Source organism: Erinaceus europaeus, chromosome 17, assembly GCF_950295315.1.
Source record: "Erinaceus europaeus chromosome 17, mEriEur2.1, whole genome shotgun sequence".
Taxonomy (NCBI): Eukaryota; Metazoa; Chordata; class Mammalia; order Eulipotyphla; family Erinaceidae; genus Erinaceus; species Erinaceus europaeus.
In genome coordinates, this window is record NC_080178.1 from 54287884 (window position 1) to 54307002 (window position 19119).

Genomic DNA, 19119 nt, shown 5'->3' on the forward strand with positions numbered 1-19119 from the left:
ATGAAAAATGAGGCCCTCTTCATGCCTGGAGCTCTCCCTACCACCCATGAGTGCTAGACTTCCCCCTTCTGCCCACAACTCCTATTTTTGGTAGGCAGAGCTGACATAGGAATCATGGATTTGTGAATTATACAAAGATTTGCAGGCTAAAATTCAGACTTATTGGAAGTGATTTGCAGATTTGGCTACTTTAACAGCCTTTGCCCACTTCCCTCAAGTGTTTCTCCCTGTCTGTACCTTCTTGCCTGCCAGTTGTCAGAACCCCAGTCAACACAAGTTGGGGTCTACCAGTAGTCTCCTGCTTGTTTGCTTCCTGACTGGCATTTTGAAGCAAGGCCACAACATGCAAAATAATATGCTTTCGAAGCCTCAAGGTAGAAGTGAGTTAGAGGAACATATACTATATTTACACCCCATGTCCTTCTATTAAAAAAGACTTGACAAGACATTTATAATATGTGGGTAAGTGCACTGCTTTCTAAAGAAATCTTTCCCCCCTTAGGAGTTCTTCAGAAACATCTGTTCTATTTCTCAGACAATTGGCCTTTCACCTTTCATTCATTTTCTGTGTTGTGTAAATGCCATAATACACGAGAAGCCTTTGTCTCAGTTTTTAGGCTCCTAGTCTTTCTTTTGGAAGGAAGGAAGGAAGGAAGGAAGGAAGGAAGGAAGGAAGGAAGGAAGGAAGGAAGGAAAGAAATAAAGGATGTGTTACTCTTAGGGTGGGTCTTTGTATTTCAGACTCCACATAAGACTGTTGTTTTCTCCCACTCTGCTGTGTAGTGGCCTTTATGTTTTTACTTGATGCTCTCTTTTTTAGCCTCTTGGAATTTTGCCTTGGATGCCTGAATTCCCTTCTTTTCCTTCTTTGCAAAAATGAGATGCAGAATAAGGCATGGCTGGAAATCAAAACTAAATTCCTGTACATAAGTGCTGGCAAACATTATAGGCTCCTTGAGGCCAAAGCCTGTCTGTCAGCCTGGAGCTGTCTGCTGACTGTATGTTCTAGAAAAACACACTTGACTAACTTGAATGATGTTGAATTTTGATAGATTGTTGCCAAAAATACTTTTAAAAAAAGTTCAGTGTATTAAGTTTCTGGCAGGATACTAACAACTTAAAATATATACTACACATGCAAACTTGTTGGAAGACAAAGTACATTTTTCATCAAGTTCCAGTTTCAGTGAAAATAAGCTCAGCTAGTTTGGACTGAACCATTTTCCTGCCATTTCTCCTACTGCTAGTTGCCCTGACTGTGTAGCACTGAAGAATGGTTGCCTGCACTGTAAAATAACATCAAAATGAGACTATTGCTTTCGACTCAGTCATATCTCAACACATGTGCAAAGGCAAGTAATAAAACTACCAAAAGTGGACACCAACTAGGATAAGAATTAAGGAGGAATGAAAAGCTATTAGAAATACTAAGAGTAGGCCACCCATCCTTAATTCATCTTTCAAAAGAGGGAAAAAAAATCACAAATGTGTATAAGTACATATCTATTATCTTTCAAAAGAGGAAAACAAATATCACAAATGTGTATAAGTACATATCTATTCTTAACTTCTTTCATGTGTTTGTAAACAAATTAATATAACTTCATTAAGTATTCAATGATCTTTCTGTTAAAGCTAGAGCACATTAAATATTTTTAGATATCTTTCTGTAAAAATTGCATGTATATGTGCCTCTTACCAGAGCTGGTAAAGCAAAAGCATGTGGTTTAAATAAATTACTATTTGTATAACTTTTCCCTTCCTGCTTAGAACATATAAGGAGATATCATCACTGGTCCCTAGAATTAAATGTTTCATCTCATACAAACTTATTAATAGTATTGATAAATTTCCAGTGTTTTTATTTGAGATGTAGAGTCAGATTGAGACTGTATAAAATTTGAACAAATCAAATAATGGGATTAAAATTTCCTTTTTTTAAAGCCTATGTTTTTAAAAAATATTTTTAAATAAGATTTGTTTTATTTTTTACTATTATTATTTTATCAGAGCACTGGTTTATGGTGGTATGGGGATTGAACCTGGGACTCTGGAATGTCAGGCACAAGGGTCTCTTTGCATAACCGTTATGCAACCTACCCCTGCCCTGGAATAAAATTTCCTATCAGACTTTTAAAGTTTTCTTTTTCTTTTTTGTTTATTTATTTGTTTGTTTTGTTTTTATCAGAGCACTGATTGGTTCTGACTTATGGTGGAGTAGGGATTGAACTTGGGACTTCAGAGCCTCAAGCATGAGAGTCCCTTTTATAACCATTATGCTATCTACCCACTCAGACTTTTTAAATTGTTAGGAAACCTATGAGTAATTCTACTTAGTTCTTTCACTCTGTAACTAGAGAAACTAAGGCTTAGAATTATTTGTTTCTTTTTAAGGTCTTATAACTATTGCAAAAGAGCCAGAATTACTAATGAGATTCCCACCTAGACAGGGTCTCAGGTCACTTTATTATGATTGATGTAGGGCTTGGCTAGCACTTTTAATTCTATTTGCTTATTTGTTTTTAAATTTTGTCTATAGAGAAAATGGGGGGGGGGTGTGAGAGAGAAGCATGCCAAAGTGCTACTCTACTCCTGTATACCTATACATATGGTTCCAGGGGTTGAACCTGTGACCTCATGAATGAAAGTCCTGTGCACTACAACTTAGCTTTCTTCCTGGCTGCTCCCAGACTGTCTTACCACATTAAGTTCTGGAGTCTGAAATGGGAAAATAATGTTTTCTCAAGAAAAAGAATTAACCTCTTAGTATATCCTCTTAGATATTGGGACAGACACCTTAACACACACACACACACACACACACACTACATTATGTTTTATTACATTACAAGATACATTATAGATGAATCAAGCCTTTCACTGGAGTTCATATCCTCCTAAGACCATTGCAGGGTGCTGGTGAGAAGGTTCAGCTGGGAGGGTGCCTATCTTGCCCTTCTTGGTGATCCAAGTCAACCTGGTCCTCCACTGAAAGTTTAGTGAAAGTCTTTCACTTGCTCTCTCTTTCTATCTGAAAAATATGAGTCGTTAATGTTACTGATGCTGAACAAAGTTAATAAATCATTGCTACAGTAGAATACTTGCCTTTTACTTCTCTTATATTTTTGTTATCAGTGCTGCTTGATTTGTGTCTATAAACCCTTCCTTTGTTCACAGATGTTTATAACCCTAATATACTTCTTTGAAGAGTATTAAAATGACAATACTTCATCTTTCTAATATTGTCCAGCACATGATGACTTGTCCAAATCAAATGAATGATCTGTGTCATATAGTAAACTTGAATATTTGAAATGAATGGATTTCTTTTTAAAACAAGAATACTCATTAGTTCTTCTTTAAGTAGAAAATAGATGGAATACTATCAGCTATTAAGAATGATGAATTCAGTTTTTTTATTAGTAATTTAATAATGATTGACAATACTGTATTATTTTTATTTTATTTATTTATTAATATCTACTTATTCCCTTTTGTTGTTATTGTTGTAGTTATTATTGATGTTGTTGTTGTTGGATAGGACAGAGAGATATTGAGAGAGGAGGGGAAGACAGAGAGGGGGAGAGGAAGAAGGACTCCTGCAGACCTGCATCACCACCTGTGAAGCAACTCCCCTGCAGGTGGGGAGCCAGGGATCGAACCGGGATCCATACCTCCGTCCTTGCGCTTTGCTCCACATGTGCTTAACCCACTGTGCTACCGCCCGACTCCCTGACAATACTGTATTATAAAAGTGATACAATTCCCTCCATCAGAGTTCCATATAACCCCCCCCCCCCCACTTCCAGAAGTTTCCCTATTCTTTATCTCTCTGGGAGTATGAACCAAAAGATCCTTTAAAAAATTATAAAATAAAAATTATTGACAAGACCATAAGATAAGAGGGGTACAATTTCACACAGTTACCACTATCAGAGGAACCAGAGTTCTGTGTTCCACCCCCTGGACAAAAGATCTTTATGGGGAGCAGATGGAGGAAGGTCTGGCTTCTGTAATTGACAGGTCAACCCATACTTCCAGCGCCTGTCTATCTTTCCCTAGTGGGGCAGGGTTTTGGAGAGGTGAGGTTCCAAGACACACTGGTGAGGTTGCCTGCCCAGAGAAGTCAGGTTGGTATCATAGTAGCATTGCAACTTGGTGGCATTAAGATGTTAAGCAGAACAAGTTGTTTAATAATTACGAATCTAAAAATAAGAGTATAACAGGTGAAATTTGGGATCTTCATTATGGAGGAAGCTAGGAAGTAAATTTTAGGTATATTCCAAGGGAACTATGACTAATTTTTGCCTGGGCCCAACAGTTAACATGCACGTGGGTTAAGAGTATGCTTGGGAAATGATGTCAGAGTTCAGAATAGACCTTCTTTACTTCTTCTTGGATAGAGCTTGAAAGGATCATGTTAAGTGAAATCAGCCAGAAAGAGAAGGAAGAATATGGGATAATCTCACTCATAGACAGAAATTGAGAAATAAGAACAGAAAGGGGAAATGCAAAGTAGAACTTGGACTGGGTTTGGTGTTGCACCAAAGTAAAGGATGAAGGTGGGAGGGGGGCAATTTAGGTCCTAGTGCATGATGGTAAAGGAGGACATGGGCTGAGGATGAGAGTGTTTTGCACAAAACTGAGAATTTTTACACATGTATCAGCAACTATATTTACTGTAAACCATTAATCTCCCCAATAAAAAAGAAAAATAGGACTTTTCCAGAAACTTCCAGAATGTTATTTTTGTACCACTATCCAAAGATTCATATTTTCTTTATTTTGGATTGTAACTTTGATATTAAATAAACACAGATTTATGGACAACTATACCATAATGTTACAGTTTCAAATATCTGCTCATTTTGCTCATTGTGGAAACCCATTGCCATATTATTTTAAAGACATTGATAGCCAACAGGCACTCAAGAATTACCTTTGACTTGACTCAAAGGTACTATATAATTAAAGATATTTGCTTTAATCATGCTCATAACCATTATATGAGAGGGAAAAATGAAAATACTTGCCAGATTCAAGGTATTTTAAAAAGTCATTCAGCACTGTGCTTATAATTTAGTGTAAATTATTTCTGTTCACATGAATGTCATGATTTTTTTTACTTTAAAAATTTTTTAATTTATATTCATAAAAAAGAAATACTGATAAAAAAGTTGACTGATAAAAATAAAAAATAAAATAAAAATAAAATAAAATAATAAAAATAAAAAATAAAATAAAATAATAAATAAAAATAAAATAAATAAAATAAAAATTAAAAATAAAAAAATTTAAAAATAAAAATAAAAAAATAAAATAAATAAAATTAAAATTAAAAAAAAAATACTGATAAAAAAAGCCGACTGGGCTTCAGCAAATGACCTCTCCCTATTATACGATCCCAAACAGCCAGGCTCTTTTCACAGTGCTAGATGGAATAAAGACTCGTCACCCGACCTGTGCTGGATTAGCACAGTCAATGGCCAAGCCTTTCCTGCTACGAGACAAGATCTTCCCGCACAGTCATCACCGCCCAGCTATCATCCACATTGGTCTCCAGCTCCACTGATTCTGTGCTCGGAGAAACTAAGATGGAACTTTCAGAAAGCAAACCAGCGTCTGTTCAGTGATCTTACCAACAAATCTATTCCTGCAATTCCAATTAACTCTATCCCCTCTGAAGATTCCTACAGGCGCTTCCGCCAAGCCATCTTCAAAGCAGCTTCCCAAGCTATTCCTCGTGGGAGACGTGCTAACTTATACGCCTTGTCTTGATGCTGAATGCGAGCAACTACTAAAGCAGTATGATGAGTCGGGCGACCGAGATGTGGCTGACCATCTCATTGCCTCCCTGGATGCAGCACGCCAAGCCCGCTGGCAACAACTCACGGAAAGTCTGAACTTCACCCACTCAAGTAGGAAGGCCTAGAAGCTTCTTCATAGTCTGGGTGCCGGTAGCCAACCCTCTCCCATCTCCCATCCTCCCGTATCTCCAAACTCAGTGGCCAGTCACCTAACTCAAGTTGGACGTGCTAAGATCGACCCAGTCTGGAAAAGAGAAATTTCCCATGAGTGGTCATCCCACTTCCATTTATCTTGTCCATCTCCAAAACTCTCTCCCTTTACACTGTCTGAACTGGAAGATGCTTTGAAGAGGGTTAAACCGGGAACAGCTGCTGGCTATGATAACATCACCCCAGAACTCATTCTTAACCTGGGTCCCGCGGCAAAGAAGTGGCTCGCTTCATTCCTGTCCCACATCTTGGAATCTGAGTCTATGCCCAAAGTTTGGCGTTGTGCGAAGATTATAGCGGTTTTGAAACCAAAGAAAGACCCAACACTGGCCGCCAGCTATAGACCAATTTCTCTCCTCTCCGTGTGTTACAAACTCCTTGAGAGGCTGCTTCTGTCACGTATTTCTCATCTTACAGAGAAATTCCTATCACCTGCCCAAGCTGGTTTCCGCCCAGGAAGATCTACCTGCTAACAAGCCCTGGCCCTCTCAAATTACATTGAAAATGGATTCCAGAAGAATTTAAAGACGGGTGCTGGCTTTGTTGATCTCACAGCAGCCTATGACACGGTCTGGCACCGTGGTCTCCTAGTCAAGATCTCAAGATGCCTGCCTCCATGGTTGGCCAACACTATATTGTTTCTTCTCCAAAACAGAAGATTCCGGGTGCATCTGGGTGACAAGTCTAGCAGATGGAGACTTGTCTCAAGTGGCCTCCCCCAGGGCTCTGTTCTGGCTCCTACGCTATTTAATATTTATATCAGTGACCTCCCAGAAACTTCTTCAAGGAAGTTCATCTACGCGATGACATCTGCTGTGCAACTCAGGCATCCAAGTTCGACATCCTCGAGGAAACACTCACGAAAGACATGTCTCTGATATCTGATTACTGTAAAAAATGGCGACTAATCCCTAGCACTGCAAAAACGGTATCATCTGTTTTCCATCTACACCATGCCTCGGCCTCGCGTGAGCTTAATGTGCAGCTTGGCGACACGAGAATCCGGCATGAAGCCCAGCCAGTCTATCTTGGCGTTACTCTCGATCGCACTCTTGTCATTTCACAAACATCTCATAAAAACTGCAGCAAAGGTGGGCGCGAGGAATAACATCATTGCAAGACTGGCCAGCTCCTCATGGGGCGTGAGCGCTTCCACACTACGATCATCATCTCTGGCATTATGCAGAATACTGTGCCCCAGTATGGTTCCGTAGCCCCCATGTCCACTTGGTCAATTCCAAATTATATTCCTCCATGAGGATAATTTCTGGAACCATCCGTTCCACCCCGGTTCCATGGCTGCCAGTTCTTAGCAACATCACCCTGCCAGATATTCGTCGGGATGTGGCATCATCTAAGTTCATTTCCCACGTCTGCGCTTGACCGGACCTGCCAATATACGCAGATATCTTCGCCCACCCTGTCCAACGCTTGACGTCTCGTCATCCAATCTGGTCCCCTACGCCTACACTGAACTTCTCTGTTCCAGACTCTTGGAAACAGAGTTGGCAGTCAGCTGAGGTAAAGAACAAACACCTCATCACAGACCCCTGCAAGCATCAACCCGGCTTTGACCTAGCACGTTCTGATTGGGCCCTCCTCAATCGCTATCGAACAGGCCATGGCCGGTGCGCCACTATGTTCCATCGCTGGGGAGCCAGAGATGACCCAAACTGCCCCTGCGGCTCCAGACAAACTATGACCCACATAGTCAACGACTGCCACCTCTCCAGATTCAAAGGAGGTCTCGAAACTTTATATCAGGCTCAACCTGACGTTGTTGACTGGCTACGGAAGAAGGGCAAACACTAGAAGAAGAACTGATGAAAAACATAGGATAAGAGGGGGTACAACTCCACACAATTACCACCACCAGAATTCTGTCTCCCCTCCCTTCCCCTGGTAGTTTTCCTATACTTTATCCCTCTGGGAGTATGGACCCAGACACTTCTTTCAAGCTTTGGACTTACCTAAAACTCTCATTTTGATCTGATTAGGTTTTGATTATACCAAATTTGTCAAGTATAAACACTTGGCATTGTCTCAGGTACTACACACAGGGCTTTTAGTGTAGGCCCAGTGAAACAGAAATATGCTCCTTTAACTAATGTTTTAAGTTTGACCCATTTTTGCTTTTCCCAGTTCATTCTGAGAGGAAGGTCCTCCTAGGGAAACAGTCTGAGGGTGCCTCTAACTTCCTTCGCAATTGAAGACAGCTTGTAGCATGACCCTCCTTACTTGGGATTTGAAAGCAAAAACAGTTCCAGCCTTTCCAGGTTGAAGGAGAAATTTAATGCTGTTGGAATTGTCAGTTAAGTCTGTTTCCAATTTATATTTAGGCTATACTAGCAAAAAATTCCCAATAATCATCAGGGGACTTACAATCACACTTGATTACCCATAACTGCTGCCCACTTCAGCCACTAAGCCATCTTTTTGGGGTTCTTGAGAACAAAGCTAAGCACTGGTGTTCCATTCTCAGCAAATGTAATGGACTAGGCAGTCTTTATCAAATTTAAAAAGAGTATTTTAATGCAACAATAAGGTATGCTACATAAAGGAATTTAGCTGAGATTTCTTTTGAAGTCATGTAAAAAGTGTTCTTGAAGCAAACAAAATAACCTTTCCCAAATTTTATAATTTGTCTTTATGTCAATTTCACGTTTTTTATCTGATTGTTTTTTCAACCAGAACACTGCTAAACCCTGGCTATGGTGGTGCTGAGGATTAAACCTGGGGTTTCTGGTGCCTCAGAAGTGAAAGTCTGTTGTGTCGTTGGTGCTTTCCCCCAGCTCTGTAGTATTTATTAAAATGGGAATGTGACATTAGTTATTCTGTGTTCTCCTATTAGTGTCACATGTAAGCCAGCACTGAACCTTGTCATTCAAGATTTATAAGGCCAAAGGATAGAAGCCTGTTATTACACATAATCTCACCCCACATGTTCTGATCAGTAAATTGAAATGATTGATTTCACCTGCTGAGTTATACATATGTAATTAAGACACTTAAGACTTTTAAAAACAAAGCAAAAAATCAAAGTCTGAAATTAATTTCATATTAATCACATATGTATATACATATGGATTTATGTGTAAGTCATATTCCTTTTTTTTGATAGGATAGAGAAAAATTGAGAGGGAAAGGGAAGATTGAGTGGGAGAAAGATAGATATCTGCAGACCTGCTTTATCTCTCGTGGAGTATCCCTCTGCAGGTGGGTAGCAGGGTTCGACCTCTGGTCCTTGTGCATGATAATGTGTTCACTCAATGCAGTGCACCACCTACTAGCCTCCTCATTCTTAGGTTAAACAGAATGCCAATCATAATCTGTTATTGCTGGTTGAGTCTCCATTACAGAATGTTAGTAAGCACACAGGTAAATTTCCATACCAGATAACAGGACAGGAAAATTAATTGGATAGAGCTTTTTTCTCTCATGTGGGTCTACAGAAGCAAAATAAGAAACTTGAATTTAAAAAGGGGCTTTGAATCACAGAAGTCCGCTTTACAATGAGGACACCTGTGATTCACAAATCATAGGCACTGAAAGTAGGCATTTTAATTTTTTTCAAGCTTTCAAATTAGACTTCTCAGTTGTATCCACTCTAAGTAAGTTTTTAGTACCAGGAATAATTAGCTACTTTGAGAAATCAAAATTTGAGCTATGCAGCTGGTGTCTATAAGTGTGCTTATAATTCAGTTCATGGCATTCTCTTTATGCTGCCTGTGTGCTTGAATTCCAAACATTTTCTGTTTAATAGCTTTGTTTACACATGGTCTAATATCTTTGGGTGCTCAGTGACTTAAGTGATTATGCTACAACCAGCAGAACAGACTATCTTAATTATCTTTGCAAGACTGTTTATGAAATTTTTTTAATCTTTATTTACTAGAGACAGCCAGAAGAGAGGGGAGAGGGTTGATAGAGAGGAAGTGAGACAGAGAGACACTTGCTACACTGTCTCACCAGTTGCAAAGTTTTCCCCTGCAGGTGGGGACCAGGGATTGAACCTGGGTCTTTACGCATTGTAACTTGTGTGATCAGGCAGGTGTGCCACCCTGCAAGACTCTTTTTTAATTTTGGTTTTGTGTCTCAAGACTGCATGTTACATTTTAGAGCTCCTTGGCTGACATTTTTCTTTTCTTTTTGTATGGGCACTAATCTTATAATTTTATTTTTTATTTATTTATTGGGGGATTAATGGTTTCCAGTCAACAGTAAAATACAATAGTTTGTACATGCATAACATTTTCCAGTTTCCCATATAACAATACAACACTGGGTCCTCCTCTGCCATCATGTTTCAGGACCTGAGTCACCCTCCTACCCTGGAGTCATACTTTGGTGCAATACACCAACTCTAGTCCAAGTTTTGCTTAGTGTTTTTCTTTCTGATCTTTTTGTTCAACTTCTGCTTATGAGTGATTTCATCCCCTTGGCTGACATTTTCAACCTGACAGAGAGTAAGAGACAGAGATAGAGAAGAGAGATACCATAGCACCAAAGTTTTAAGGGACTGTGCAGTGACCCACCAAATTAAGTGCACATAGTGCAAAGGTTTGGCTGTTCCAACAATGGACTCTTGAGCTAGTCATCAGAAATCTTCACATGATCACTAATTATATATTTATCTCTGGACCACTCTGTGGTTTCCACTCACTCGGGCGCACTCAGAACAGCCAGCGGAGTCGGGAGGAGCCAGCGGGCGGGGGGTGAGGCATGGAGCTGCCGTTTCCACCTGGTGGAGCAGCCAGCCAGCCAGCCGGCCGTGCCCGGACAACCCCGCGCACTGCGCCAGCAGCCCTGCAGCCCGCAGGAGGCCGACGCCAGCACGCAGGAGCCTGATGCCAACATGCTGGAGCCCAATGCCAACATGCAGGAGCCCGATGCCAACATGCAGGAGCCTGATGCCAGCACGCAGGAGCCCAATGCCAGCACGCAGGCCAACCCACAGGAGCCGGCTCTCCACCGCGTGGCGCAGGGCACTGGGCGCGGGATCCCTCCACGCTGCTCGGCCACTGCGAGCAGGGCAGCAGATATGACAGGGCCATGGAACAGGGCAGCAGACATGGCAGGGCCATGGGGCAGGGCCACGGTGGCCTATCATGGCCGCCACCCCTGGGCACCTCGGCCCACGCCTTCTACAAGGCTGGCCCGCCCGCCCTCATGCTATGAATTCTAGACCAATCCCAGACCTCCCGGAGCCCCCGGGCTCCCTGCCGAAACTGGGCACCCTGGCCGAGATCCTCAGCTCCAGTCTGAAGACAGACAAGCTGGAGTACACAGAGATTCGTGCAGAGAGCACAACCTGCAATTCCTTGAAGTGGAGCTGTGCGAGAGGCCACCTCCGGATGGTGACCCCCCCAATAACTAAGACAGTACAGATCTAAATTCATGTTTAATATGACATGTCTTCGTAACAAAGGTTTCTCTCCTTGTGTATTAATGACTATGTTTATGTGTGTGTTTAAAGTTTGGTAAACAGTAACTTTAAGGCTAAATTCTTACTAGGCAAAGTTAAATGAAAAATTATGTTTTCAACATAATTCTCATAAAGATAAAATTAACTTACATTTAAAGTCTGAGGTAAAAATTAGTTAACAATCAATATTATTAGTTAACAATAAATTATTAGTTATTAGTTAACAATAAATATATTTTAACTAAGTTGGTCTAAACAAGACCTGCACACACCTAGGGTGTGTCTCCATCTTGAATGGGTGTAACAAAAGGTTAAATAGACTTGTTGATATGTAAAACTCTCGATTACCTTCTCTATTAGAAATGGTACACAATGGCTATGCTAATTATTCTCATGCCTGAGGTTTTCTTTCCTGCGCACACCTAGGGTGTGTCTCCATCTTGAATGAATGTAACATAAGGTTAAAAAGATGTTGTTGATATGTAAAAGTCTCAAATTCCTTCTCAGAAACGTTAGATTGCGCTATGGTTATGCTAATAACAAGTTTTGTTTCATAGTAAGTAAATTGCAGCCAGCTGCCTTTGGGACTCTAAGCCGTTCCCCGCCCCCATGCAAATGTCTGTCGAGACATGTACGCCCCCAGAGGCAAGAAATGTTTTTTTTTAAGCTGATAAAATTTTGCCCACAGAGGCAAAAAAAATGGCCCCCTCAGGCCTTCCCTTGGCAACACAATGGTTCTTGTTACTTGCTTACATGTTTCTCCATGTTTGTGCTAGTTTCTTTTTTAAAAATGCCTATATGATATAGGTTTCTTTTCACCCCACACCCTTGATACTGTAGTCATTTAGTTAAAAAGAAAAGGGGGAATATGTTGGTATTCTTCATAGTTTGGTCCCTTTCCCCCCCATCTCTAGTTGATTGTGGTTTAGTCCTGCTAGTTTCGCGGGTCCGCTTGTCCCCGCCCCAAGGAACCCGGACAGAGTTCCAGAGTTCGAGAGTGCTTGGCGCCACCGCGGGGAAGGAGGCAGGAGAGTTCTGTTTGGTGATTAGTTTGGGTTAGTTTATGAATCGTTGTTCCTAAATAAAGAAATACAGCTTCCCTGCCCAGCCGTGTGTCCACGAGTCTCTGTCTACTGCTGTGACGCTAGCCCGACCAGCTAGAGCCTCCGAATTTTAACAACAGGAGAGAAAGAGAGACACCTGCAGACCTGCTTCACCGTTTGTGAAGCTACTCCCTTGCAGGTGGGGAGCCAAGGCTTGAACTGGGATCCTTATGCTGGTCCTTGTGCTTTGTGTCACCTGTGCTTAACCTGCTGCACTATAGCCCAACTCCCCGCAATTCATATTCTAATGTGCACATCCTCTTCATTACATTCTGTAACTCTCCAAATAATAAATACCACTTTATATTTTATCATAAATATCATAGCATTGGTGCTAAAATTATAACATTGATTATTTTGTTATTAATGTGATTTTATCCATAGGAAAGACTTCTAGTTATCATTGTTTCTTGTAGCTCTTCCTAGAGCAGGATATCTTCCAAGGATTGATGTCAAAATGTTTTTTTAATTTAATTCTTGAGGTAGCCCTGTGTTATAAGATTGTAAGTATTTCTGAAGTATCATTTCCCACCTCTTCAAGATGTTATTGTACCACACCCACTAATTAAGTATTAATACCCCAACATCCAAGAACACTGGACCTCCTCCACCCTAAAACCCAGTCCCCTTTGGTAAGTTCAGTTCTACAGTCCAATCTCAAAGGTTTGTCTTCTTTTAAATTTAATTCTTGGGATGACTTTGTCTCTTTACCTTATGGAGGGATCACTTTATATTTTCATTCTATATAGTCTGCTTAATATTATTTTAGTGGACTGACTAGTGGTAATTAATTCCTTTAATTGTTGTTCATCTGGAAAGCTCTTTGTCACAACTTTAGGCTGAGTAATAACCTAGTTGAGTAAGAATATTTTAGGTAAATGCCTGTGCCATTTAACACTTTAGACATATCCTGCTAGTCTCTCATGCCTTTCAAATTTCTGTTGAGAAGTTCACTGATAGTTTTATGGGGTTACTTTACAAGTGACTCTTTGCTCTTGCTGCTTTTAAAATCCTCTCTTTATCTTTAATCTTTGCTATTTTAATTATTATGTACCTCTACTGAGTTTAAATTTATTTTGTTTGAAGTTCTTAGAGCTCTCTTGAGCTGAGATTCTACCTCCAGTTTGGGGGAATTCTAGGCTATTTATTATTATTATTGCCATCAGAGTTATCACTCGGACATGGGTACCTCCTAGTGGCCATTTTTCTTTTCTTTTTGATAGAGACAGAGAGAAATTGAGAAGGAAGGAGGAAACAGAGGGAGACAGAGACACCTACAGCACTGCTCCATGGCTTGTGAAGCTCCCCCTTGCAGATGGGGGCTGGGGCTTGAACCAGGGTGCCTGTTCATGATAATGTGTGTGTTTTACTAGGTGTGCCACCACCAGGCTCCTTTATATTTTTAAATTAATAATTTTGTTCTATTCTCTCTTCTTTGGATGTCCCTGTTATATAACTATTCCTGGTGTTAGCCTACACTCTCTTTTATTATCTTTATTTAATTTAGTCCCTTTTTTCTGCGCTTTCTTGAGAGCTTGTTTGGAGGTTCTAGCAAGGGAGTGCAGTTATTCATATACCCTAGACCTAGGGCTGGTCTGTATCTATTGGGGGAAGGCCATCCTCTTCAATGGAGCACAATGCTTTGGGAGGGATGCACATGGAGTGTTGAGGGAGGAAGGGAACACCTGCCTAGCCAGCCAGATCAGCCAAATTAACCCTGGCGATCAATGGAGTGCCAGCAGCCAGATTGCCCTCACATCCTTTCTGAGCTTTCTTAATTGCTTTCCTCCACCCTACTCTCTAACTCACAACTCTGATCCTTGGCTTTTTTCTTTGTGCTGGTGCATCTGATCCCTCCATTCTTTATCTCTCATATTTCTGTTATTATCTCTTATTACTCTTTCTTATACTTTCTCTGTCTTTGTTGAAGTTTTCTTCCATTGATCTTCTCATTTTGGTGAGCATTCTTAGGATGGTAGTTTTGATGTTTTCTTTGGAAGAATCAGACTCTTTCTTTGCTTGGCCAACTTGCCCCTACCCAGGCCTCTTAAAAAGGAAAACTGTTTTCTTCGAGCCTTTGCAAAAATAAGTTCTGACTCAATAAGCATTTTAAAACAGTTAAATGAATTTGATAGTATTAGTAGCAACCAAATAACATCAAGACTAATTCAGTTTAGTATGTTCGTCTTTGCTATTTTTGATATTGATGAGATCCCTTTTTGTCAGTGTTTTAAGTTGTTTGTGATGATCCTTTTTCCATTATGATTTCTAATAAGACTAGCTTTAAATAAAATGATAACTAGATTAAATATGCACTCTCAGAGGCCAGGCAGTAAAGCACTGGATTAAGCACAATAGTGCAAAGTACAAAGACCCCCATGCAAGGATCCCAGTTCCAATCCCTGGCTCCCCACTTGCAGGGGATTCACTTTGCAAGTGGCAAAGCACTCTATTGGGTATGCCACTGCCTGGCCCCCTTCTAAAAGATTTTCTAACTATAAAGTGAATATAGGAGCAGGACTATCCCCCATTTCTGAAGGTCTAAAACTATATTTACATGGGAGAACTTTATGCAGTTTAGTTAAGACTGCCATCATGTCGAATGCCTGTAAATATGTTTCTAAGGGAAATCGGTTAAGAAAATGTTTGGTAGAGAAGTCCTATCAGAGCTCCGTTCTTCCAAAAATGATTTACTAGTGACATCTGCTGGTCTGGTGTTGTAATGAAGATGAAAATGTCTCCTGGAAACAATGTTATGGAAATGAAGCCCCAGATTAGGGATCTTTGTGAACAAAAATCCTTTCTTTCCTGAGCTGGAGACAGAGCTCACTGGGTAGAGTGTCAGCACTGTCATGTGCTTAGGCTGGCACCACGTGGGAGGTACAATGGCAGTGGAAGACTCTCCTGCTGTGGTATCTCTGTGAATAAAAGGTATCTTGGACTTGGGAGATTTTGCATGCAGAGGGCCTCTGTTCTGTGAAGCAAATAACTTTAAGGCTCTAAAAACACTTTCTTCTACTATAATAGCCTTAGTTGAGAACAACTTGTGATTTTGTGAGATTCCTTCCACTGGCATCTGCCAAGACTGTTTTTCTAATAATAATATCATTACTCTTCTTTATACTTTCCTATGAGTAATTCCAACATGACCTGTCTGCTAGGACTACTTGTGTATCATCTAAGATGTTTGATGAAATACTGAAAATTGTATTTTCCTTCTTGTCTTTTTGAGCTTTGTTTCACATTATGCTTTTCTTAGCTCAGAATTTTGCAAATAGAAATGTGTAATTACTCTTTATTGAGTTTTTTCTAGTAATATTTTACATTTGTGTAGGCTAACCTTAGTAGAATAGTTTATGTATATGTGAGTTTAAGGCATGGTATTTATACATGCCCCAAAATTAAAATCAACAGCCCAGAAGATAGCTTACAGGCTGGCAAAATAGCCCATTTACATAGTGTGCTGCTTTGGCATTCACAGGACCCATGTTCAAGCCTGTGTCCCACCACATTAAAGGAAGCTTTGATGCTATGTTCTCTTTCACTGCTTTCTCTCTCTCTCTCTCTCTCTCTCTGCCTCTATGAAAAGAATCTAAGTCTGTAGCTCATCTGGTAGAGTGTTCCTTGTTGTGTGTGTGGCTCAGGTTCAAACTCTAGCACCACATTTGAGTGCTGAAGTACCTAGGGAAACTTCAGTATTGTGATTACTTTCCTACTTCCCTCTACTCCACAAGCCCCCACCCCCCACCCCCTAGCTGAGATAAAACAGATGAAAAAGTTGGATTGAGACCAAAACAAGTCAGGCTACAGGGCTACTCTCATCTTATTGTGACCATTTATTTTTTGCCCATGATAATTATCATCATAAGGCATGTTTAGTTGTTTTGTTCTATCCATCACCCACCTAGAATAATCATCAGCTATTAGGCAAGGGTTCTCTGTTGTCCACTGCCCAGTATCAGCGCTCAACATAGTGGGCACACTCAGTGAGTTCAATAACTAATCTGCTCTAGAAAGTGCCTTGACTTCCCTGCTACCTGTCAAACCCAAGCAATAGTGAGACACATTATACTGGTCTGTCTGTGTGTGACATACTTTGCACACAGATCACAGTCTGGAGAAACCTCCTCAGACAGTTCTCCCATGTGGAAATGCAGGGTGATGTTGGGATTTTGAAGCTTCTTTTGAGGGGAATAATTCATCTTTTGTTCTTTTGAAAGAGACATCTGACCCTCAGACAGATGAATGGAAAGCAAACTAACCCCTTTTGAGTCCTTGCTGGGACTTTATCAACATCAAGTGCTTCCCACAGGGTCCTGCTGAAAGAAGCAAACTTCCATCAGAATGAAACTGCAGATTCATTGTCTCTGCCCTTTTTTGTTGGAAAGCTACTTTTCCATGTTGGGCCTGCAGTTAAGTGTATTGTTTAAGGTGGTAAATATGCAATCCTGCCTCTGCAAAGTTGTTGGAATCTATTCTTGAGCACTGAAGACAGAGAAGTAGCTGTCTTTTCACAATAACACAGCAAGGGCAGAATTTGCTCCCAGATGTACATGATTTTTGGGTCCTGCTGCTGTTTTCTGTTTTCTAGTCAACTTATCTAGAAATTCCCATTATGCATTTTAACTCTTACTGAGAATCACTTTCTTCAGATAGAAAAGTTTTAAGAATTTTTGATCCTGCAGTTTTCCCAAAACATCTTACTTCTTTCCTTCCCTCCCTCCCTCCCTCTTTCCTTCCTTCTTACTCTTTTTCCTTCACCCTCCCTCCCTCCCTTCCTCCCTCCCTTCCTTCTTTCCTTCCTTCCTTCCTTCCTTCTTTCCTTCCTTCCTTCCTTCCTTCCTTCCTTCCTCCCTTCCTTCCTTTTTTTCCCCATTTTTTTTTTTTCTATAGAGACAGAGGGAAATTGACAAGGAAGGGGGAGGTAGAAAGGGAGGGAGCTAGGCACCTGCAGCACTGCTTCACTGCTTGTGAAATGTCCCCCCCTGCAGGTGGGGACCAGGGACTTGAACCTGAGTTCTTGTGCACAGTAATGTGTATACTCAACTGGGTGAGACACCACCCTGGCTTTAGTTAAACACAGCTTCATGTGTGCTGTTCCCCCTTCATTCTGTGTGGGATAAATAGAGCCATCTGTACTCTGTGGTCACATCTCACTGTTGCCACTACACTAAGCTGCCTCTCTGAATGAGCTGTTAAATGTTTTGAGATAGCTCTGTGCTTGTGGGTCATTTTCCTCTCTAAGGTTCTTGGTGACCTCAACAAAAGACTGTATGCAGTTAAAACTGAGACAGGTTTTTTGTATTTCCTCCCTGACCTTTAACATGAAAGGTGTGCTTAGTAGTACTAGTCCTTGGATTGTATGCTACTTTGCTGTGTGTAAGACCCAAATTCAAGACCATTCCTCCATGTCATTGAAGGAAGTTTCAGTGCTGTTCTCTTGTCCTCTCTCCCTCTCCCTCTCCCTCTCTTTCCTTCTCTCCCTCCCTTCTTTTATCTTAAAAATAGTGAAACATATGACAAAAATTGAACTGGCTGTCTTTCTATCCAAGGGTATCTAGTGTCTAATATTCACATAAGACATTGCCTTACTGCTAACCTTTATTAATTTTTTAAATTTATTTATTTATGTACTTTTGCCTCCAGGGTTATTGCTGGGGCTCAGTGCCTTCACTACTGCTCCTGGAGGCCATTTCTTCACATTTTCGTTGCCACTGTTGTTATCATTATTGTTATTACTGTTATTGCTGCTGGGTAGGACAGAGTGAGAAGGGGAAGGGGGGCAGGGAGAGAAAGATTGACACTGCAGATCTGCGTCACCCTCTTGCTAAGCAACCCCCCTGCAGTTGGGGAGCCAGGGGCTTGAACCCAGATCCTTGTGCTGGTCCTTGTGCTTCATGCCACATGTGCTTAACCCACTGTGCTACCATCCAGCTCCCACCTTTATTGATTTTTAAAGGGCTTTCACACCAAATACATTTAAGGCTGTTTTTTCATAGAGTTGTGCTATCATTAAAAGGAGAAAATTGAGGGCTGGAGAGGTAGCACAAGGGTCCTGCAAAAGTCATGCCTGAGGGAGGCTCTGAAGTCCCAGGTTCAATCCCTCACACCACCATAAGCCAGAAATGAGCACTGCTCTGGTGTCTCTGTCTACATTTCTCTTTGTCTCCCATTAAAATAAATTAATTAAATTAGTATTTGAAAAGGAGAAAATGTGCATGTATCTCCCTCCCAGCCCCAGGCCACACACAGGAGCAGCAGGAACTTCATGAATATTACTTGGACCCCTCTCTCCACCCTCTCCCTCACCCCTAGCCTGACCCTGCCCTGCATTCAAATGGGTTTACTCAGAAGCTAAGACCCTTGAACCCAGCCCACATCCTTTCTGTGCCTGGGGATTCGACATTGCTCTGCATTCCTGGATTAAGCAGAGGCCCAGATCTTAAATCGGCCTGCGTGTCAGGCCCAGTAGGTGTCTGTGTAGCCCCTTTATTCACAACAAGTTGCCTCCGTGGGGTGGACAAGGAGGGAGGAAGATTCCATCCCAGCCCTTGCAAGATGGGTCTCCGTCTCT

At 41.1% G+C, this 19119-nt stretch overlaps 1 protein-coding gene across 3 annotated transcripts in view; it reads left to right on the forward strand.

The window, feature by feature from the left end:
• Window positions 1-19119, forward strand: part of TMEM135 (transmembrane protein 135) — a 239084-nt gene that overhangs the window by 181358 nt on the left and 38607 nt on the right. The gene's annotated exons all lie outside the window — the stretch shown is intronic.